Genomic DNA, 24,834 nt, shown 5'->3' on the forward strand with positions numbered 1-24,834 from the left:
AATTCTGTATTGTACAACACTTAAAGCTGTGCCATCTGAGCCTGCATTGATGGTGAAAAGGGTCTTTAGTCCAATCCTTCTACTAGGTCAACAAACAAAAAATCACTGACCTCTAGCTTAAGGTGCTCTGGCACTATGTACACTTATGAGCATGCTTGTGTTTGAACACAGACTTCAAAGACAATTCAAAATTAACATAAAAGGTGTGCTTTTCCTAATCACTGAGCTCTAGGTACTGCCATCATGTCCAACATGAAGGATGAAGTCTCTCAAAAGGACTGCAGAATATGTAGGTGTTAACTTGCTATGCCCTGCGCCCAAAGTGTCTAAGGCGGCAGAATACTCCTAACATATGTCAGATGCAGAAAGACTGTCCATTTCTACATGGTACAGATGCATAAGACAACTCTCCCTTTTAGTGGCACAAACTAGCTGAAGAGCACCCAGCCGGGGGTTTATGAGGATCCTCACAATCACTTTGAGTCCTTCCTGAGGGTCAGCTCCATGAAAGACCAGCCCCACTTGATAAGTTTAGTACTAGAGTCAATGCTGCTATTGAAACCTGCTGGCAGCTGTCAAGGTGTTAAGACCAATTAAACATACCTAGTAGTTTGCAAACTCCCATAGAAGGTCCAGTTCTATCCCCAACACTGAAGAGAAATTCCTTTTCAAATAGTTTCTACTGCAAAGTTGCTGCCCATCTTAGTTCATCCTGCACCTGCCTGTCACGACTGACATCACATCTGAAAACACTACCACCAATCCTTCATCTTGAAGGTGGTAGCTCCTATTAAATTCACTAAATGTTTCCAGAAAAGACAATGACTTGACAGTAGCAAAGAATTATTGGCAGACTGCCAGAAAGCGTGCTACCTTATTGATGAAAGTTTTAGATTAAAACCGAGAAGTGCGATTACTTTTGGGACAAACTCTTAGTCCGATCTGTAGCTGTGACCAAGCCTTCCTTTTCTAATACTTTGATTACAGTGACCTTCTGTAAGACTGGGAACAAGACTAACATGATTAAATATGCCTATACGAAGGGGGCAGTAACCCTTTGTGGCTGGGATTTCATTAGACATTCAGTTTAGAGTACTAGTTCACATACCTTGTCAAGGGTCACTTAGAACAAGGCTGAAGAGTAATCTGGCTAAATAGATATCTAATTGTACATTAAGGGAAACCATGTTTTTGGAAGGTACCACACAATTTAGACATGAAATAACATTTTTAGTCACTAATGCTTGTGGTCTCAACAATACATTTTTTGCAAGATCAGTTAACAGCTAAATATCAGACTGCATTCATTACTGAAACCTGAATGAGGGGCATATACACGGCTTCACTGCATTCATTACTGAAACCTGAATGAGGGGCATATACACGGCTTCAGCTTTTACTGAGTGTAAGCCTTTCTTATGCATCAGAAGTGGCACAATGGGCACTGGTAGTGATTTGGTTCCTGTTAAGGAAAACACATTTCTTAACCAATGGATGTTACGGCAATACTGAGAACAATGACCATGTTTGCTTTAGTTCCTGTTCTAAATAAATTATATGATGCATTGTAGGAAAGTATCACCCACCAAAATCAAAGGAGAGAAACAGACAAAAGTTGTAAACTGAATTTATTCAGCATGTGCACATACAGGCATTACAGCTAGGGATACCAATCTACCACAAACTAAATGGGGAGAAATTGACAAATCCAGTACTCTGAAACACATTTATAAAGGAGAATAAACTGAAGCAAACTATGACGATACCCACGACACACAAGAATATACTGGAATGTGTAGATATGTCCTATAGGCTTTTAGTGATAACATATACCATATTCACTGATGTCTAGTTACAAATGACCATTCAGACATTAGAAGTGCAGCTAAGAGATGCAGGCACTGCTAACAGTTTGTGGGATGGTAAATACAGAACAATTACAAACAGTAATACTTGCAGAACATAAATAGTAACCCATTTTTGAGAATAAACATGTCCAGGGTGTGGGGAGATATATAAAGGAATGTTTTCATAAATACACAAGGAAAGCTTAGTTATTAAATCTGGAAAGAAGTATCACTCATCAACTAGCAACTTAGCGAGATAACCTAGATGTATCAATAAAGCACAAAAATAGGATTTAAAAATCAAAATGTTAAGACTATTTGAAGGAGGAAATGAGTGGAAAAAATGCTTTACGTATCGAGGGACCAATAACTGAAGTAAAACTATTTAATGACTATCAAAAAAAACAATGTATTAGGAGAGGGAAGAATTGTATGTCCAATGTACATTTCATTGTAAACAATCAAGAAATAAAGGACGGGCAATTTAACAAAATTCTTTACTGATCACTTTTGTGAAACAATTAATAGAACGTACAGTCGTGTCCCACTTACCACAGTTGTAGATGTTTAAGTAGATCAGTTTTGCAGTAATGACTCGGGTCATACCGCCATGCAGATGTGTGCAACTAGCCCAGTTTCCAGAGTCTTTACATCATCCCTAACAGTCAGGCTTCAAAGGACATGCATCTGAACCTTAGAGTATAAGTTTGTCTGCCAGGTCTTTCTAAACAGTGTACAAGCAGTCTGATGCAAGAGGAATGAACATCCCCTGATGACTAGGTTAGATATGGTAGTAATACACAAGTAAGGGGGAAGATGAAGGATGTAGTTGCAGGAGTCTCCTCTCTCCCTTGCAACCACAAGTGAGGAGAGGAAAGGAAAGGGTCAGCAGGTATAAGACTTTGAGGGTAGAAGCTTGTACAACACTGATATACTTGGACACAATTATGGGAAGTGAGACAACTGTACTATTATAGTGAATGTTGCAGTACTGACTCTTGGTAGGACTCCCAACACTAGTGGGAGGGTGGTAGAAGCTCTTGGCCCTTAGGAAATAAGGTTATGCAGGATGGCTGTAGCAAACATTGCTCAAGCTTTTGAGGATATGTCTAAATGGTAGTGTTTTGTAACTATGTGCACGGAGCTCCAGGAACTGCTTGGAGAAGGCAGTGGTAGCTGTCCTTTGCATTGTGCAATGAACTTTGACATGATCAGGAAGAGGTTTTTCCATGGTGAGTGTAATGGAACCCAACACAACTGGCTATCCATATGAATATGTCTGGTTTGGAGACAGGTTTGCACTCTTTCCAGTCTCTACAAAAGCAACCAACAGTTGCTCTGTTCTATTTAAGGTTTTTGTCCTGTCTTAGCAGTACCCGAGTTGTTTGTGTATCTCCAGGGAATGAAGGATATGCTCCGCTTTCCTCTGGGGGTATGGAAAGAAAAATGGCAGGTGGATAAGCCTGGTTTAGACAAAGTTCTGATAACACCTTAGGCATGACAGATGGATTAGTTCTAAGAGTTCAGTATCCCCGTGAAAGGCTCTTTGCACATAAGGGCTTGAAATTTAGATACTCTCCTAACAAAAGTGACGGCAATTAATAAGGTGGTCTTTAAGTGAGCATTGTTAACGGGGAAAATGCTGCTGGTTCAAAGGGAGCTGGTGTGAGTTTTTCTAGCATGTAATTGAGACTCCAAGTAGGAACTAGGCTCCTTCTGAGTGGTCTCAAGTGAATGATCCCTTTAAGAAATAGCTTCAGATAGGGGTGACAGCAACTGAGAAGGGAATGGGGTGGGCAAGCTGAGATTACAAAGGCATGCACCTTAACACTAGAATAAGCAAGCCCTGGTTGAAAAGACTCAAAAGGTATTACAGGACTGAATAAATGTCTGCCTGGGGAAGGCTGGTGCTCTTGCTATGGCATCAGAAGGAGAATCTCTTCCATTTTGCTACGTATGATTTTCTGGTGGTGGGATTCCTTGCCTCCTTAACGACGGTTAGCATTTCAGAGGGATACTTGACATTTTGTGATGTTAAAAACCAATTCTCCAGGCTACAAGTTTGAGCATGGCTAGAGAAGAATGGAATACTGTACCCCTGACCTGGCTGAGGAGGTCTATCTCCTGTAGGAGAGGGCGGAATCTCCTTTCACTGAGGGTCAAAAGGAGGGAAAAAGAGAATTGCCTTCATCAGTATGGAGCAATATGAATCATGCTTGGTCTGGCTGTCCTGACCTTTAACAGTATCCTGGGTGTGACACCCCACCTCTGGCCCAGTAATCAAGGAGCCTCAATCCTCACCACTAGCACCAATGGGGGACATACACTGGTAGTTTGACAGGCACACACACAGTATTTCCAGATTCAGCTCACTGCATCAAGTGCAATTTACCTTAAGAGCACACACAGACCACAGTCAGTGCCGGGCTGGTTTCTCCCTTTCTCCAGATCCCCAATAAGACTCCCCACTGGCACAACTATAGAGTTCCGATCTCAGCTGAGTGGCCAAGCCAAGACCTCCAACACTCTCTCTGTCTAACCAGTGTTTCGTGTCCCTGCCCAAGTAGCTGACACACTCCTGGAGATTTGTTATGCGCGCGCGTACACACACACACACACACCTGGGAAAGGCTAGCACAGGTATAGTAGTTACGCCCCCTTCTGCTCAGACTATAAGGTAGTTATTACTGCCATCAGCCACCTCTTTATCAGCTACTTTAAGGCCCTTAACAAAGGGTGCCCAATCTTACTGTGTAATGGTACTATCAATACAAATGGTAGTTTGACCAAGAACAAGGCTATTAGGAGTGGCCTACACAGTGTCACCAAATAAATACGCAAGTACTCTCAGGGCTTAAATATGTCTAGACAGACCAGCCACAATGAAAAATTAAATATATTTAATAATTAAAGAACAAGACAATACTAAATATACATTTACACCAACATCAGAGTTCAAAATCACAGGAAATATTTAAAACATTGCAGGACAGTCTTAAACAAATAAAGAAAAATATCTAAGCTAAGCTTTGTTATATTCTTGACCATATCTAAAAGAATTATACTGTACACTAGTACACTTACTTCAGAGCAAGCAAGGCAGATGTAGTGAGTGGATCTTCATGTTGTCAGGTCAGACAAATACAGAATACTGTCTCTCACTAACAGACTTCCCAAATTAATATCTCAAATATTAATGCTGGGATAGCCTGCAGAATGACATCATTTCCTGTCATCTGACTCTATCCCAGGTGAAAAACAACCACTGATGCAGCTAGTAGCATTTAGCATCTACCTGTGAAAATACATACACAATGGCTTTTCCTCAAATCGTGGTACTTGCGGGAAATCATAAAACAATAAAACACTTGCAAGATGATGCAGAAAGTTCCCTAGTTTTAGACATTGTCTCTCCTTGCTGCCATAAAGTAATTTAATTTTGGCTATTTTTCTGAAGTTAACCTCTTGTGTTGCAGTTTCCACTGTTAAAATATATACATTCAAACAGTTACAAGAGAGCATGTATATTTCTGTTCCTTTCCGGTAGGGCATGCTGTGGATCCATTCTTAAGCAGCACTTTGTAAAATACCTCTTCAGCACGTCTGTACAAACCATCTTATATGAAATACAGTTCTAATAGATTTGTAACAAGCATATGAATCACTACACACAAATAACATATTACTTACAAAATTCCACACAACTGGGTTGGCAGTATCTCGTTTTGTGACCCCCCCCCCCCACACACACACACACACACACTGAAGACTCAAGCTAGTTTTTCAAGTGACCCTTGAGAAACGCTACTTGAGAGGGATGATCCTATCTTGGAATACCTTACCCCATTTCCCTGTCTTGAGAGCCCATCTGCATTGGTATCTCTAAACCCACTGCGGTGCTGCACTGTTATATTGTATGCTTGCAACCCTAGGCTCCACCTTAGTAACTTGGCATTTTGCTGGCTGGCTTGATGTAGTCATGTTAAGGGATTGTCATACGTAACTACAGTGAATTTCCTTCCTTACAGGTAAGGCTGAAGTTTCTGCAGTGCCCATACTATGGCTAGACATTCCTTTTCTACAGCTGTATAACATTCTACCCTGGGTTGTAACCTATGGCTGAGATATACCACTGGGATGCTATTCTTACTCTGAGGAAACCTGGCTGAGTACAGCCCCCACCCCATGGTTTGAAGCATCCACCTGCACAACAAATTATTTGCTGTAATCTGGACTGGCTAACATAGGGGGTTCTCCCAAAGCTCCATTAAGCTTCTGGAATGCCTGCTTACATGCTGGGGTCCACACTACCTTATCTGAGCTGTTTTTCCTGGTCAGATCTGTCAGGGGAGCATAGCCATGGTACTATAACTGGGGACAAACTTCCTGTAGTACCCTGCTGTCCCTAAGAATGTCTTCACCTGCTTTTTGGTAACAGGGGCATACCATGCCTGAATGACTTCCACTTTGGCAGGTTCTGGCCTGATCTTACTACTCCCCACTCTATGTCCCAGGTAGGAGACCTCTGCCATATCCACCTGACATTTATTGGGCTTAATGGTCAATCCTGCTCTCTGTAGTCTGCCCAGCTCCTCCCTGACATGCTGAAGGTGCTCTTGTCAGGAATGGCTGTAGATGGCAATATCATCCAGGTAAGCAAGGGCGAATCTCCTGCTAAGATACAATCTCCCAGCCTCTGGAAAGTCACTGGGGCATTTTTCCTTCCAAAGGGCATCTTTGTTAACTTATACAAGCCGAAAGAAGTCACAAAGACTGACCTCTCTCTAGTGCTTGGAGTCACGGCCACCTGCCAGTAACCTTTGGAAAGATCAATAGTGGTAAGCTACCTAGCCCCACCCAGCTTCTCCAGGGCTTCATCTGTTCTAGGCATGGGGTAAGCATCTGACTCTGTGACTAATTTCCTGTAGTCCACACAGAAGCTGGTGCTGCCATCCTTCTTTGGTACCAGCACCACTGAGGAAGCCCAGGGACTGCTAGAATCCTGGATTACCCCTAGTTCCAACATTTCCTGTATCTCCTCCCTCGGTCTGTCTGAGCTTCTCAGGCACCCTATAAGGAACCTGCTTAATAGGTCCTTGGGTCCTGTATCCATATGGTGGTGCACCCTGGTTTCCCAGTGAACATGACCCCAAACTCCTGTAACACTGCTCAGATTTCTCGAACCTGAGTAAGGGATAGCTGCTGGGACATTGCTACCCCTTCCACTGAGATGTCAGTCCAAGCTTCACAGAGATCAGTCACCAGATCCCCCTCAGATTCCTCCTGCCTTCCACTACAAATACTCAGCACAAGGGCATCTGTACCATGGTAAGGTTTCATCATGTTAACATGGTACAATTTGTGCCCTGCTTCATGACTAGCAGTTCTACTTGTAGTTAACATCACTGATTTTCCTTTCCACCTTGAAGGGTCCTGCCCAGGCTGCTTGCAGCTTGTTGTGTCTGACGGACATGAGAACCATAACCTGCTGCCCCACAGCATACTCATACCAGACCTTTTTTGCCCTCACACTAATTTCAAATCAAATCTAGAGGTCTCCTCACCCTATGCCCATACAGCAACTCAAAGAGTGAAAAACCTGTGGATTCCTGGAGCACCTCTCTGTAAGCAAACAAATGGGCCAAATATTTGTCCTACTCCTTAAACTGCTCTTCAAATGCCCGTATTATCGTGGTCTTGAGTGTAGAGTTTAACTTCTCAAGAACATTAGTCTGGGGATGATAGGGGGTGGTGGTCTTTAGGTGCTTCATCCCACAGTGCTTCCACAGCAAAGCCAGTAGGTCTGACATGAAATTGGCATCTCTGTCAGTCAATATTTCTTTTGGGAAACCTACCCTGCTGAAAATCCCTAGCAAAGCATTTGACACCTTTTCTGTCTCAATGGAGGATAGGGCTGTTTCTTTGGGGCATCTGGCAGCATAATCTACTACCACTAGGCTATACTTCTTGCCTGGGGAACTTGGGGTACGCAGAGGCCCCACAATATCCATAACTACCCTCTAAAACAGCTCCTCAATAACAGGCAAAGGCATCAAAGGAGCCTTGACCGTGTCTCCTGCCTTGCCTACTTTTGGCACTGCTCACTGGTCCTGCAGTACCCTGTTACATCCCTGGAAATCCCACGCCAATAAAAGTGCTGCATAATACATCTCTTTGAATGCTTTATGCCCATATGACCTGCAAAGGAAATGTCATGGGCTGCAGCTAGAAGTGCCCAACTGTAGGTTCTGGGCACTGTCAACTGCTGTATTCTCTCACCCTCTTGCCCACCCCCTCAGGGGTCCACTCTCTATACAATAACCCTTTGCTCCAGTATACAGATTCCCCTTTTCATTGACAGTCAGGTGTCTAACTGGCTACCTCCCTCAGGCCTTGTAATGTAGGGTCTGAGAGCTGAGCCTGTCTCAACTCTCTCTTTGTAACCCTTCCCAGCTCCCTTTCCACAGGAAGTCTGGTATTCTCTGAAAGTGGCGCCTCACTATCAGCCTGGGTACTATACTACTCACCTCTGCCAGTCACTCTGTCCAAGGGAACATCAGCACCTACAAGCAGCTGTGGCTCATCTTCAGTCTCACTGCTACAGGGTAGCTCCTTCCCTGAAGTAGCCGCCTCACCAGTCCTGGCTTCAAGTGTGCGGTCTGTCTGGGTCCACCCAGGCTATCATACCCACATGCTTGTCTCCAAGCCTGTGTGCAACTGCATGCACACAAGGTAATGCATTATCAAACTCATTCCCCATCAGGATATCTGCAGGGATATCCTCAAACACACCTACTTGCTTGTTTCCTTTTCCACCCTCCCATTCAAGGTGAACCCTAGACAAAGTTATTTGGAATGAGGTTCCTCCTAAAGCTCTGACTGGAGTAGACTGCTCAAGCAAGCAGGGCTCCTCTTTAACCATTGTAGGCTTCGCAATGGTTAGGTCAGAGGCTCTCTCTCTCTCTCTCTCTCAGCAGTGGCAGTTTCCCATCTACTAAGATAGGATATAAATTCTTGTGGTAGTTTGGTACCCTTGTTTCCAGACAACTTACTGCTGGCATTCTGTCATTCCCACTTACTGGCTCTCCCACCTTTTGTTCCTCACCTTGCCTCCATGGAATCTATATACTATGTGGCCCCACTGGTTATATTTAAAACATTTAACCCTTGGTTCTGGCTGTGTATCTGAGCTAGTGACTTCACCTGCTACTGGCGAACTCTGTTGGGGCAGCTTAGGCTGCCCACCATGGGTGCTCTTAGACCCATGAGCAGCACTGGGTATTCCCTTTCCTGTGCAGTGATGGCTTGCTTGCTAGGTATAAGTCTCCCTTTTTCCCCATCTCATCTGCTGTGTTACATTCTCTATCCGCTAAACAGACTCTCAAGTCCTCTGGCAAAGTGCTAAGGGTGTGTTTCCTCACCAAAAGGTCTGCCAGCCCTTCAAAAGTGGTGACCTGACACCCACTTACCCATCTATGAAAATAAATGCTTAACTCGGCAATATATTCACACACACTTTCATCTGGCTTGCGTCTGTGCTCACAAAACTTTTTCTCATAAACTTCAGGTGTTAACTTAAAGCACTCTAATAAACAATTTTTAACAGTATTATAATGTAAGCAATCAGTATCAAACAATTTAGAAATAGCAGTTACAACTTTACCATGGAGTAAGGGGGTTAGGAACCATACCCAGAGCCCTTGGTCAGCATTATATTGTTTACATACCCTTTCAAACATATAAATGAAACCATCAAAATTATCACCCTCTATAAATTGTGGAAGAAATTTACAGACCTTTGTTGCTTCTGGGGTTCAGTTACTCCCCTCTCCATTACCTTTTTTACCCTGGCAGAGAGTCAGCATCTCCTTTTCATGTTGCCTCTGCCTCTCATTCTCTTCAGCTTCCAGACGTCTCAGTCTCTCTGCTGATTCTATTCTAACCATTCAGTCTCCAGTTCAAGTCTCCGGGCAGATTTTTAAGTCCTCTGTAGAAAGGCTGAACTATCCATTTTCTGAGAGTTGTACTTCCCCCCAAGGCCAGTCTGGCTGTCCTCCTGGTTGCTGGTCTGTGATGCAGCTGTGACCAAGGCTGCAGTCATTTCTCCTTTAATCAGGATGGCATGCACCAGTTCTATGGCCTTGCACATCTCGGCCAACTGGCTCCTTTTCAGCTTGCCATACTCCTGTGCTGACATTCTTGCCTGCTCTCCCTGACTAACTAAGCTAACAAAAAATAAACTATTGTGATGTGAAACTTTGAATGTTCACTGTGTAGCTGAGAGTACAAACACCTTCCTTAGTGACCACTGTTTACAGGCTACAAAATTTCAACATCTACACCACTGAATCCCAATATGTGGATATCCAACAACTGCCACCAATATATGTGATGCCCCACCTCTGGCCCAGTAATCAAAGAGCCTCAATCCTCACCACTAGCACCAGTGGGGGACGTACACCAGGAAGACGACAGGTACACACACACACACACACAAACACACACTACTTCCAGATAGAGATCACTGCATCAAGTACAATTTCCCTTAAGAGCACACACAGACTACAGTCTGTCTGGAGCTGGTTTCTCCCTCTTTCTCCAGATCCTCAGTAAGACTCCCCACTGGTACAGCTACAGAGTTCAGATCTCAACTGAGTGGCCAAGCCAAGACCTCCAACACTCTGTCTAACCAGTGATTTGTGTCCCTGCTCATGTAGCTAACGCACTAACTCCTGGAGATTTCTTTTACACATACACATGGGAAAGGCTGGCACAGGTTTATCAGCTATGCACCCTTCTGCCTAGACTAAGATATTTGTTACTGCCACCTATTTTTCAGCTACTTTAACATCCTTAACGAAAGGTGTCCAATCTTACTGTGTAATGTTACTATCAATACAAATGGTAGTTTGGCCAAGAGCAAGGCTATTAGGAGTGGCCTACACAGTGTCACCAAATAAATACACAAGTACTCTCAGAGCTTAAATATGTCTAGATAGACTGGCCACAATGAAAGGTTTAAACATATTTAATAATAAATAAAAGAACAAAACAACAGAGTTCAAAATCACAGGAAATATTTAAAACAACATTGCAGGACAGTCTCAAATAAAGAAAAATATCTAAGCTAAGATTTGCTATATTCCTGACTAAAAGAATTATACTGCATCATAGTACACTTACTTCAGAGCAAGCAAGGCATATGTGGTGAGTGGATCTTGAAGGTGTCAGGTCAAAGACAAATACAGAATACTCTCTGTCACTAAGACTTCCCAAATTAATATCTGAAATATTACTGCTGGAATAGGTTGCAGAATGACTTGAGCAGTCTTGTACACAACGAGCCTTTTCTTAAGACCTCTGATTTTTGCAGTTTTATCAGTTCATCTGAATGGTTATTTACAGCTTCTTCCATTTATCCAGCCTTTTATTATTTGAGTTGATATACTCCTTCAATGTTCTGTTTATTATAACTCTACACAGGAAGAGTTCCTTCCTAAGCCTAAAGAGAAAATTTAGAAGTCTTGTAAAGCCTTCTAAAGCAAATTACGAAACTAAAATCTAATCCCAAGCCAAGGATAATCATAAGGCATTCTTTAACTATGTCCGAAGTCTAAAAGGGAATGCCCAGCTATGTGCTGCACTGGTTGTAGATGGGTCACTCATACTACAATGGATATTTGCCAACCTGCTAGCTGACAGGTTCAGTGCAAACTTCACCCCCTATCCCCACCTACCATATCCCAAAGCATACCTGACACCAGTCCTCTTGCCTAGTATCTCTAGAGAACAGGTCATCTCTGCACTTGCCAATGCAAAAAACATGGCCTCAATGGGACCAGACAATATCTCAGGTTGTTTACTGAAACAAGACCTAGCGGTCCCACTTGGTGTTCTCTTTAATCATAGCTTGAGAACTGGCTATGCTCCTGCAGAATGCAGAACAGTAACAGTAGTCCCCCTGTGCAAAGGTGGGCGAACAACTGACCCTGGGAACTACAGACTGATACATCTAGCCAGTCTCATCTGCAAGATTATCATGGACCATATCAACAAGAATATAGATGACCTCCAAATACTGGACCCGACCCAATATGGTTTTGTTAAGGGGAGATCATGCTTATTAAACCTGGTAGACTTCTTTGAGTATGTCACCAAAGCCACTGACGAAGGCAAGAGAGTGCACACAGCTCATCTCAACCTTGCCAAAGCTTCTGACACAATTCCACTCTGGCATCACTGAGAAACTCTCCCAGATAGAGATTAACCCTTAAGTTACTAGATGGCTAGCCAATTGGCTCACCGATAGAAAACACACAGTCAAAACTGATGACTTCACCTCCACCAGTAGACCCATCACCAGTGCAGTACCACAGGGGTCTGCGCTGGGACCCTTACTGTTTGGCATCTATTTCTCAGAAGTCCAGGGCAAAGTAAATGGTTTTTGGCTTACCAAGTTCACTGATGATTGCAAGCTGGGAGTAATCATCGAGTCCCCCAATGTTGTCAACATATGACAAGAAAGGCTAACACAACAAAAGAATGGTGCCAAAACCATGGTCTAAAACTAAATGAAAAAAGTTATTATACCCTTTGGCAAAATGGAATTCGCTACAAATTACAATATTGATAGCACCCCACTGACTTCCAACCCAGTGGTGCGAGACTTGGGAACACAGGTTGACAGCAATCTGAACTTTGACCACCAAGATTCTACAGTGGTAAGGAAAGCCTTCTACGTAGCGCACCTCATAAGCAGAGACATAGCATCCAGGTTAAAGGATATTATAACTACTCTGTACTCGACCCTCATCAGACCACTAATAGTATAATGCACCCTTTTGCATGTACCTCACCAGACACCTGCAGCAGCTGGAGAGACCTCAGAGGTTTCTAACTAAGAAAATACAGGAACTCCAAACCATGACCTATGTGGGCAGACTGAAAGCCCTGTTACTTTAGTCTGTATCTTACAGTCTGCTGAGAGGTGACTTGTGCTTGGCCTATAGGGTAATCTCCAACCCTGCACTAATGGAAATGCTGCACATCTGTGAGTCAAATGCCTCATGAGTCGCTCATTTTAGGGATCTCAACATAGCTTGTGATATTAACAGATCATGCTGGAGACAGAGATGTGTCTCGCAGAGACTGCCACTTCTCTGGAATAGACTCCCTATTCACGTAAAACAGAGCTCCTCACTGACCTTATTCAAATGCAACCTAGATAATTGGATGAGAGATTGCAAATTCACCCCTGGGGTGGCACCCATGTCCTTATGGACAACGGTAACCGGTGTTGGTCACAGACCCACTCTGTTCATAAATTCAATCTGCAAACTACCACAAAAAATGGGGATACTCGGGATTAAGATGGCTAGGTTTGTAAAGGCTCTAGGGTTGATATCCTGGTAACCTCCTCTGAATCATTTCTTGTCATCTGACTCTATCCCAGGTGAAAAAAAAAAAAAACACTGACGCAGCTGGTAGCATTTAGCATCTACCTGTGAAAATATATACAAAAGGGCTTTTCCTCAAATCGTGGTAGTTGCTGGAAGTCATAAAAACAATAAAAAACTTGCAAGACAAAACAGAAAGTTCCCTAGTTTTAGACATTGCGTCTCCTTGCTGCCATAAAGTAATTTAATTTCAGCTCTTTTTCATAAGTTAACCTCTTGTGTTTCACTTTCCATGGTTAAAATATATACATTAAAACACTTACAATATGGTACGTACATTTTTGTTCCCTTCCAGCAGGGCATGCTGTGGATCCATTTTTAAACAGCACTTTGCAAAATACCTCTTCAGCACACGTCTGTACAAACCATCTTATATGACAATACAGTTCTACTACATTTGTAACACAAGCATATGAATCATGTTGATATTCACAAATGACAATTTACAAAATTCCAGATAGCTGGGCTGGCAGTATCTCCTTTCGTGACACTGGGAATCAGAAGTAATGGTGGAAAGGCATACAGAAACAGGTTGGTCCATTTGAACAAGAATCTATTTTCCATGCCTCTGCCTGCTGAGCTCTGGAGCAGAACCTCTGAAGCTGACTGTTTTGTTGGGAAGCTAAAAGATCTATTGAAAAATTCCCCACCCCACTGTAAGGTTAATTCTTGGAAAGTCTCCCCATTCACTCATTGGGGTCCAGAAGACCCCCCCTGCTTAAGAAGACTGCCAGTAAGATGCTAAAACAGTCACTTTCAGGTGTTGTGCTAACAGCCAGATCTTCAACAGTAAGACTGCACAAGGGGTAAAAAAGGGTGCCTCCTTGTTTGTTTACCACATGATTTGCCTGTCCAAATTTGTAAAGTTCCTAGTGTTAGGCTCTGTCAAAAGGTTTCACTGCTAGGTAGAAATCTAACAACTCTTTTGGCTGATGCACAGTTTCCTCTGATCTAAGATCCAGATGCCCTGCACCTTCATATTCCCCAGGTGAGTCTCACAGACTATGTCTGCACTGATGGTATTGTCTGCCTCTGGCTGAGAAATGTTTGCACCGGGATTCTGTAAAATGGCATTCTCCCACCTTTGTGCTCCCCAGGTAAGCCCCCAGACTATGTCTGTAGTGATGGTCTTTGCCTGCCTCTGGCTGAGAAAAGTTTGCACCAGGATACTGTAAAATGGTGTTTTCCCACCATAGCAGCTCCTTTTTTTGGCATGCAGGGAAAGGAAGGAATGTTTCCAGGGGCTGAGAATACAGTTTCCGAGAGTTTTTTTTAGGTACTACTGCAGCTTTCTCATGTGTGCTTTGCAACAAGGATCATAATTATGCAAAAAGCCATATATCCAGGATCCTGGATCCTGAGAAACTCCGTTGCTGGGAATAGTTGCTTTGTCAGCAACCTGCTCATGTCATTTGTTAGGAAAGATTTTTTCCTGTAGAAGGAAGGCTTTTTGCTGCACAGAGTCTATGAAGGCTCCAATAAAGAATATGTGGAAGAGGATTGAGACTTGCACAGGTTTATAGTGAGACCTACATACTGGAAGCAGTCCGCTGTGACCTGTAAAGGCTTTAGATTCTGTACTTTGGATTCTCCCTGGATGAGACAGTCATCCAGGTAACAGTAAATGTCTACACCTAGTGTTTGTCAATGGGCTATCAGTGGAGCTATGCACTTGGTGAAAACTTAGAACAGCAGACAGACCAAATGGTAAAGCAACAAACTGGTAGGGCAAGCCTGCTGCTACAAAGCGTAGATACTTTCTGTAGTAGTGTGGAAATGGGATGTGAATGTAAGCATCATTTAAGTCTAAAGTAACCAAGTATGTATCCTTGAAGATCATGGGCAGTAACTTCAGTAAGTTTAGCATTTTGAATTTTGGAACATAAAGGAATCTGTTTAGCTTTGACGGGTCCATGATAGGGTTCCAGATGCTTTCTTTTCTCGGGACTAGAAAACTCCTTGAATAAAAACCTTTTTCCTTCCTAACTGGGAGGAAGAGGTTAGATGCATCCTTGTTGTAGCAAGTCTAAAAAGATAGGTGGCACAGATATTTTCTTTCTCTTTTGGTATGCCTAGGAGGAATTTCTCTGCACTAAATGGAGTAGCCACTTTCTATTTGCTTACAGACACACTGATCTTTAATAATAGTTTTCCATTCTTGTAAGGATGACGGTCTCCCTGTCAGAGGGTAGGGAGGAGGGGTCAGGCACTGAGGATAGCCTTGGTTGGTCTCTGTGCTGAGTGGGCTCTTTAAAGACCCCTGGTCTCAGTCTTATTTGATCTGGATTGTCTGGCTTTCTTAGCATGAGAAGGCCTCCCCTTGTCCTGTCAGTTTAATTTCTCCAAATACTTTGGGTTTCTAATACCATGACAGGAAAGGACCCCATTCCTAAATCAGGGTATAATTAAAGTTCATGAAATTAGCACTGTTCCAGTCTTTGATAGCCAAAAGTGCTCTTCACAGCACACACAGTGGGTCCAGAATTGACTCCCTCTGTATTTCATAGGTAGATACACGTATTAGCAACATACCTAAATATGTGTGTAAATTCTTTTCTTTTTGCCCCTACTACTACTGGAACTGTTTGGATATATTTCTTCCACACTGCTCTCTTTTCTGCCAACAACTCTTCATATTTTATGACTTTGTCTTTCTTTGTATGTAAGACACGGTAATCGCTAGGTGCAGAAATTTCAATGATCAATGCTACTTTGTCTTTTTTCATTGACTACTACATATGTTCTTTGGTGTTTACTAGTCTAATGACCACAAGAGCCTTTTTAAGCCTAGCCATGCATCCCAAATCTCTAACAAGTTCTGGTACCCTTGACAATAAGTAAGGAATTGGGAAATGAAATATTTACAAGCAGGGACCTGGAAAATGAACCATTTATAGGTTGCCTGTGTCCACTAGAGGCAGGTGCCAAACCAGGGATAAATATCTTGTTCTCAATCCAACTGTCCAAGTTGCACTTGAATTGGGTTAGGGAGGAACTCTGCTTCACATGGATGGGAAGCATGTTCCAGAGACAGAATAATCTGTGGGATACATACCTGTCCCTCCAACAGATCCTATTTATATCACAGGCAAGGTTTAAGTCTTTAGAATGGGCAATCCTGGTACTGCTTGTTTTGTAGATATGCAGGAGGTCCATCAAAGTGGGGTATGACAATCTAGCATAGTTGTGTGCAGTTACCATAAAAGTAGACGTTCAAGTGTATTCACTGTTGCAGTCATCACATTTGGGGTATCTGCCTGCAGTAGCCCTCAGTCGGCCTGATTATCAAAGTCTTGGGCCCTGCGTCGGTTGCTGTCTCATCTTCCATGAAGTCAGGTAGTCAGGGGTATAAAGCATGCAGCCGACGCCATTACATCAGTTTTTCTTGCCCCAGATGTCAGGTGCACCCCTAATGAGAAGCAATTATATATATATATATATATATATATATAGATATAAATATAGATAGATATATATATATATATACATACATACACACACAAGGTTATACCTCCAACAAAAAAGCAAATACACCAAAAAGCTTTTAAGCATAGTAAAGGAGAGTAGAGGTATAGCCAAAAAAAGTCAGGGGGCTGGAGGGAGGGTAACCAGGACTGCAACAGTGAATACACTCGAACATCTACATTTATGTTAAGTGTACACAACTGCACTATGTTCTTCGTGTTTCACTGTTGCAGTCATCACATTTGCATAGATTCCCAAAGCTAAGGATGGGAGGAGGAATTTAAATAGCATTAGGACCAGCTATAAGGCCCTGCAAGACTGCAGTGGCAAAACCAGCTCTGGATTTAGAGAAAATTGGCAAATGGTAATGCTTGGTGAAAGTATGTACAGAACTCCAGGTGGCAGCTTCTAGGATGTCTCTGGTAGGGACACCTCTGAGAAAGGCTGTAGAGGTAGATGCAGCCCTGGTTGAATGAGGTCTAATCCCCTGTGGGACAGGTTTTCCATGGTACTTATAGCAGAAATGAATGCAATGGCCTATCCACTTAAAAATGGTTTGCTTTGAAATAGCCTTCCCATCTGCCCCTGCAGCAAATGCCACCAGCAGTTGTTCATATTTCCTTTGTGGTTTAGTCCTGTCCAAATAAAATCTAAGTTGTCTGTGCACATCTAAGGAGTGCAGTATCCATTCCCCTTTGTTCTGTGGGTTAGAAAAGAAGGTTGGCAAATTTAATGGATTGATTAAGAGCCACACTGGATACCACCCTGGGCATGAAGGAGGGACTGGTCCTTGAGGGCCACCCTGTCCACATGAAAGATGATGAAAGGCTCCACTGCCATAAGGGCCTGTAACTCAGATACCCTTCTTGCTGAAGTGATAGCTAAAAGGAAAGTTGTTTTCCAAGAAAGGAATTTTAACTCTGCATTTGCAGCTGGCTCAAAAGGAGGAAGGGTGAGTTTTTCCAATACAAAGTTAAGGTCCCAAGCTGGAGTTGGGGCTCTCTTGGGTGGTCTTAAGTTTTTGGTCCCTCTGAGGAACTGCTTGAGCAGTGGATGAGAAAAGAGGGGTGGTTCTGTCTTGTAATGACCTGAAATGGCTGAGGCTTGAATTTTGATGGAGGAAAAGGAAAGGCCCTTGTGAAGCATCTCGGTTAAGTATTGAAGAATATGAGGTAAATTGTGCGCTGCTGTGGCCATCCCTTGAGTTTGTTTCCAGGCACAGAATCTTCATTTTTCAGCATAAGATTTTCTAGTACTAGGCCTCCTTGCCTCCAAAATGACATCCAGCACTTGTTTACTGAGGGATGGTAACAAAGAGATTAGGTACTTAGCCAGGCTGCCAGGTTCAGGGTTTGAAGCTGGGGGTGCAGAATCTGGTCTCCTGCTGTGACAGCAGGGTAGGGATCTGAGGCAGGTGCCATGGGGTTAGCAGTGACACACTGCGCAAGAGGGGATTCCAGTGTTGGCGTGGCCAGTCTGGTGCAATCAGCATCATCCTTAGTTTGTCCTGTTTGATCTTTAGTAGTACTTTGGAGAGGAGAGGCAGAGGAGGAAAGGCATAAACTGATAGATTTTTCCAGCTGAAGGACAGAGCATCCACTTTCCAAGCTTGTTTCTGGAGAGTCCTTGTGCAGAATTTGTCCAATTGGTAGTTATGGGGGGAGGCAAACAGGTCTATATCTGGACTCCCCCATTTGTTTATCAGCATGTTGAAAGTCTTTTGTTCCATTTTCCACTTGTGTGGGTCCATGAGATTTCTGCTTAGTTTATCTGCCAGTGTATTTAGTTTTCCTGGCAGGAACTGAGCCTGTAGATGCACTTGGTGGCTCAAGGCTGTGTTCCACAGATCCATGGCTAGTCTGCAGAAGGGGTAAGAATGGGTATCCCCCTGCTTGTATGTACCACATAACAGCGTTGTCCGTCTTTACCATTAATTGTCCTGGAAGAATGTGGTCCTTGAAGGCTGTCAGAGCATTCTGTACAGCTAACATTTCTTTCTGATTGATATGCAGGTGCATTTGACTTGGGTTCCATTTGCCCTGAATGCACTTCCCTGCTAGGTGAGCCCCCCCCCCCCCCATGCATAGTCTGATGCATCTATTGTTAGAGTTTGGGCGGCAGGGGGTAGAGTGAATGGTAGTCTCTTGTTTTGATGGCAGGCTTCTGCCCACCAAAGGAATTCTAACCGTAGGCAAGGTATGATAGGAATCATTGCTTCTAGATCCTGAGAATGTTGACACCATAGGCTTTTTAGACACTACTGTAGTTTCCTCATATGCAGTCTTGCATATGGAATTAGTAGAATGCAGGATGCCATGAACCCCAAGGCTTGCAGTATTTGCCTTGCAGATAGCAGGGTTTTTGTGGTCACTAGTTTGAAGTAAGTTGTCAAATGAATTTGTTTCTCTGGCGTGAGGAAAGCCATCTGGGAAGCTGCATTCAAGCTTGCTCCCAGGAATAAAATTTGTTGACAGGGTACCAGATGAGATTTCTTTTTGTTTATGGTGTACCCCAGACAAGTTAGCACCTTGTACAACTGCCAGATGATTCAAATGCATGTCCTGGCTTTCTGCCTGAATTAGACAATCGTCCAGGTATGGGTATATTTGAATATTTCTTTGCCTGCAAAATGCAATGACTGGAGCTAGGCACTTTGTGAATACCCTGGGCGCAGTAGATAAACCAAAGGGCAGTGCAGAGAACTGATAGTGCATGTAGCCTGCTTTGAAGCGTAGGTATCTTTTGCAAGATTCCCCGATTGGGATGTGCAGGTAGGCTTCCTTTAAATCCAGTGTTGCCAACCAGACATCTTTGCCTAGCATAGGAAGTAACTGGTAAAGAGTTAGCATCTTGAATTTTGGAATCCCCAAAAAGGTGTTTAAGATAGAAAGGTCCAGGATAGGACGCCATGAGTTGTCTTTTCTGGGTACCAGGAAAAGTCTTGAGTAGAAACCTTGTCCATTTTTCCTCTTCTGGTACAGTTTTAATAGCCTTTATGCTTAAGAGAGAGAGTACTTGCTTTTGAGCCTCTGCCCACTGATTTGGGGGGAGATCTGGCCAACTGTATGCGGTTGGTAACGTGTAGAAGTGAAATCTGTATCCTTGGGAAACTATATTTGAAACCCATTTGTCCTGGGTAACGAGTTCCCAGTTTTTTGCCTGCAGAGCAATCTTTCCCCCTAAAGGAGAAGTCAGTTGAGAAGTGCTTGGAAGTTTTAAAGTTAGGTCATTGAGACAGTTTACCACAGGGGGGGATGTCTTACTACTCTCTGATTTGGAAGTGGGAGCCCCCCACTGCTTAGTCCTGTGCGTAATCTGGGACTGAAGCCTGGGTGTTCTACTGGTTCCGGGTTTGGACTGAAGAGGCAGGAAAGGACCAATTCTTAGAGGGCCACTGCCTACTAAATCTTGGAGGCTGTACTTGTAGGAAATCTTTAACAGTCTGCATAGATTTAGCTTTTTCCTCCATCTTTTTTTAAGAACTTCTTCTGCTTTGTTGCCAAACAGGTGGTCCTGATTTAAGGGAGCATCCGCAATTTAGCTTTAACATTATCTGGCAATGATTGCTCCTTAAGCCAAGCATGCCTTCTAAGTACAGACCCAGTGACAGCAGCCCTGCAAGATGCCTCTAGTGAATCAAAACCACATTGCAAAGTATGTTTTCCAACCTGTTCAGCAGAATGCATTAAATCCTGTAAATCCTTATTTTCAGCACAGTCAGGAATCAACATAATTTTCTGTTTAAGCAATCCAATAATATTCTGCTGATACTTTAACATACAAAACTGGCAATTTAAGGCCCTAATGTGGCCAAGCTTGCAGAAGTGTATACCTTCTTACCCCATCTATCCAGCACCCTGGAGTCTATCAGAGGGGGTAGGATTTTTGGCAGTAATAGCCTTAATGCCCTTGGGTCCCTGTGAAATGGTCTCAGGATCCGCAGTAGGATTTTTAAAAAGGAACTTGTGAGAGTCAGGAACCCTGTAATATCTTATCAGGTTTTCTGGGAGCAGGAGGTAAAGAGTCAGGGGCCAGGCTAGATTCCGAAAAGGCATCATCAACAATGTCTAGTACAGGAGGGATAGCTAAAGGCCTGTGCTGGGGCAGGAGTAAGAAATCCCTAAGCCTCTTTTTAGAATTAGAGTAATCCTGCCTTTCCCAATGAAAATGCTCCCTAAGAGGATGCAATGTTTCACCAAAAGAGAAATCCTCTGGGGGGGGGGGGGAGCAGAGGGAATACAGTCCTCTGCATCAGAATCCTCATAGGTAGATAAGGGTAAATCCTGGTCATCAGAGGAAACAGAAATTTCAGAATCCTGGTCAGAAGTATCATAAGCAAATTCAATCCTAGGTCTCTTACAGGGGAAGGTTGGCTTCCCCTGATTAAAGTAATAAGGTCTTCAGCCATTCTTATCATTTGTCTTTAGGCATAGAGGCCTGACCATGCGGACTGGGCGTCGGTTTTCTAGGCATGGTTCGAGAGTTAGGCCTTGAAGAATAAGATGGCGTCCGTTTAATATGCAAGTCAGTAGGCCTGAATACACCCTCAGAAGCTGGTGCCTGCACAGCAGCTCCGGACCCATCCAAGGTAGAGACATCCGCAAGTTCCACAGTTGAAGCATCTCGCGGCATACCGGAGTCCGAATGGGTCTCAGTAGAGGCTTGCAAATCTGAAATAGCGGGTATCAGGGGCTGCGAAAGCGCCTCACTGAGTACCGGTGAACTTATAATTGGCTTAGGAGAAGCATCGTGGACCAAGGCGGCCTGTCTCGGTCTTTATCTTTGCATTTTTTCGGAATGTCGGTAGTCGGATGGCTAAATGAAGACATATCTGGATAACTGAACAGAGAACCAAAATATTTAGAAGCGTAAATATACCGACGACGAACAGTTCGTTGCTTAAATTAGGCAGAAAACTGACAGCGAGGTACATCTTGGTCAGGGCCTAGGTGAGGAATACAGTATGAATGAAAATCTTTATGAGTTACTTGCTTTCCACAAGAAATATAATTATTGACTTTTACTGACATTGGTTTAGAGCAAGAAAACGCTTCCCCAATGGGGTACTTAGCTTTAGTTGAAGACTTCTGTTCTGAAACTCAAAAACAAAAATTTCAGGAGTCTGCCGACCGGCACTTGTGGACTGCTTCTGCTTCGGGCACCGCACGGCAAGAAAGACGAATGTAATGGTGGCGGCTGCATGCTTTATACCCCTGACTACCTTACATCATGCAAGATGAGACAGCAACCGACGCAGGACCCAAGACTTTGATAATCAGGCTGACTGAGGGCTACTGCAAGCAGATAACCCAAATGTGATGACTGCAACATTGAAACATGAAGAACATCTGGTTTTCTTGCATCTTTTTTTTGAATTGTTGGTTAAGGGTGATCCCATGTGATGTACACTTCATCTTTCTCTATAATACATTGTGGTTCAGGTTTCCAATGCTTCTTGGATACTTCTATACTGTAGGGTTTGTACAATCACCAATGCAACAATCTGCCACATTATTGTGCCTTTCAGTGTACAGCCCCTTCTGCCATCAGTCTACCACACCCAGCAGCAAGGTGTGCAACTGCTTCCAATTCTTTTTTCAGAACCTACATTTGTCTGCTTCCCCCATGTTTAATGGACTTTGTAAACCAACATATATGCAAGTCCACTATCCTCAGCTACCATTATTAATCTTTCATCCTTTATAGATTCAGATTGTTACTACGCTAATGACCTGGGGGCGGGGGGCTTATTAAGCCCAGCCAAGTTTTCCCAAAAGAACAATGACTTCCTGTATCCAAATAGGACACATGTCCATAAGTGTCAGGACCAGTGTAAATTTCATATTCCCCATCCACTGGTCTAGGCTGTGCTTAAACTGAGTAATAGACTAACTCTGCTTCACATAGATGGGAAGCCTGTTTCATAGTAGGGGCAGTCTCTGGGACATGCACCGCTTTCTCTCCAGCATGTTCTGTTTAAGGCATAGACAAAATTCAGGTCCCTAGACCTTGTATTTCTGGTACGCTGACTTACAAAGATGAAGGATATTCATAACTGTGGGGTTTGCAGATGCTTTGTATGCCAGGCACAGATCAACCCTCAGCAATCTATAAGAGACTGTATACAGGGAAAAGGCTTTAAGGCATGCTGCAGGTTTGTTACACCTTGTATTTTTTCTTAAGTCTGAAGTCACTCTAGTTGCTGCATATGCTTGGTCAGGTACATACCAAAGGGAGATTGCACTCTGTGACTGTTATGATAAGGGTAGAGTACAGTGGGATAATGACCTCTTTGGCCGTAGATGCCATGCCTTTACTTAAGTTGCACAACATAAAAGGATTTCCTCACCACTGTGGCCATGTGGTGGTTGAAGGTAAGGCTACTGTATATGTGCATACCCAGATCCCTAACCACTACGGCAACTCTTAGGGGTGTATTATCAACATGGTAATTAGCCAGGATAGTTGACTTTCCAAAAAGAGTTCAATTATGCACTGCTTAGCACTGAGTTTAAGACCATGGCTTTGGCACCATTTGTTAATCAGAGATGCACCTTCTTGAAGAATGTTAGTGCCTGCAGAGTTGTTGATGATGATGATAACCCCCAGCTTGCAATCATTTGTAAACTTAGTTGGCCATAAACCTTCAGCATTTGCTTACACTTCAAAGAAATAGATGCCAAAAAGGAGCGGGCCTAGTACCAAGCCCGGGGGGACTCTGCTGTTACTGGCCTCTTGGTAGAGGTGGCCTCATTTATTTTGACCCCCTGGGTCCCATCAGTGAGTCAGCTGGCTATCCACCAGGTGATAAAAGGGTTTATACCTAAATTAGTAAGCTTGTATAATGCCTGAGTTGGGTACTGTATCAAAAGCCCTGGCCAGGTCGGGATAAGCTGTGTGCACATTCTTACCTGCATCCAAAGCTTTGGTGACCTTCTCAAAAAGTCCACCAGATTTAACAGGCATGACTTTCCTTTAACAAAGCCAAACTGTGATGGGTGCAGCATTTGCAGGTAACCTATGTCCTCATTTATCATGTCCAGGATGATTCTTTCCATGGTCTTACATGAAACTGGTAAGACTTATGACCTGTAGTTCCCCAGATGAGTGGTTGGACCTCCTTTGTGCAGGGGAATGACTGTAGCCATCTTCCATCCCTTGGGAACAAAACCTGATTGAAGGCTCCAGAGTAAAAGTGATTCAAGTAGACCAGAGAGGTCATGTTTCATGTTATCTATTACATATCTTGGGATGTTATTGCGGCCCATCAATGTAGTGTTGTTGGCCTTGGAAATAGCATTGATGACCTGTTCCCTAGTAATGGTTGGGGGGATTGTGGTAAGTGGTATTTTCTTCAGACGGTGTGAAGTGGGGGGAGAAATTTGATCTGAACCTCGGTCCAGTGTGGATAATGCCATTTAAAATAACTTCTGTGCATTGTTGTGTACTTCCCCTGTGGTTACAGACATAGCTATAGAAAGCTTTGTGGTTGTCCTTTGCCTGAGGAGCTATTTTTAATTCAAATCAAGCCTCTGAAGTATTAACCTCTTAGCTGCCTGTTTAGACTGGTCAGGGGGCTTTTAGTATGTATGGCTTTGTTCCTCCTACTCTGAGGAAAGATTTTTTTTTCTTTTGTTGTACAACCGATTGATATTGTGATTTCACCAGGGTTGGCTTGTCTTTTGAGTTTGCCTTATTCTTAATATGAGTGGGCACAGCTCTCTCTATACAGCTATCAACATGGCTGTACACAGATTTTGTAAACAGCTCATCATATGGTATGGTGTTTACTGGGTTTGGGGGCTGCATGGAATTTAGCCAAGGTGTTGCTTAGTAGAGGTTAACCTTGGAATAGTTCCTAAAGTTTTTTGTTTCATTGGATCCCCAGATTTAATTATTATTTCAAGTAATACTGGCTTATGGTCAGATCTGACCAGCAAAGACATTACACTGGGTAAGGAACATGGCCGCCCATGTTCATGAGCACAAGGTTAAGGATGTTTGTACTCCTAGTAGGAGAATGGACCAACTGTTCAGAATGTTGGTATTGAAGTTTAGGCATCACT

General features: G+C 43.3%; 1 protein-coding gene across 6 annotated transcripts in view; it reads right to left on the minus strand.

Moving 5' to 3' along the window:
• EPN1 (epsin 1) overlaps positions 1–24,834 on the minus strand; it is a 1,407,891-nt gene that overhangs the window by 169,407 nt on the left and 1,213,650 nt on the right. The gene's annotated exons all lie outside the window — the stretch shown is intronic.

This window comes from Protopterus annectens, chromosome 1.part1 (assembly GCF_019279795.1).
Source record: "Protopterus annectens isolate FY-2018-M chromosome 1.part1, PAN1.0, whole genome shotgun sequence".
In the NCBI taxonomy this organism is placed as follows: Eukaryota; Metazoa; Chordata; order Ceratodontiformes; family Protopteridae; genus Protopterus; species Protopterus annectens.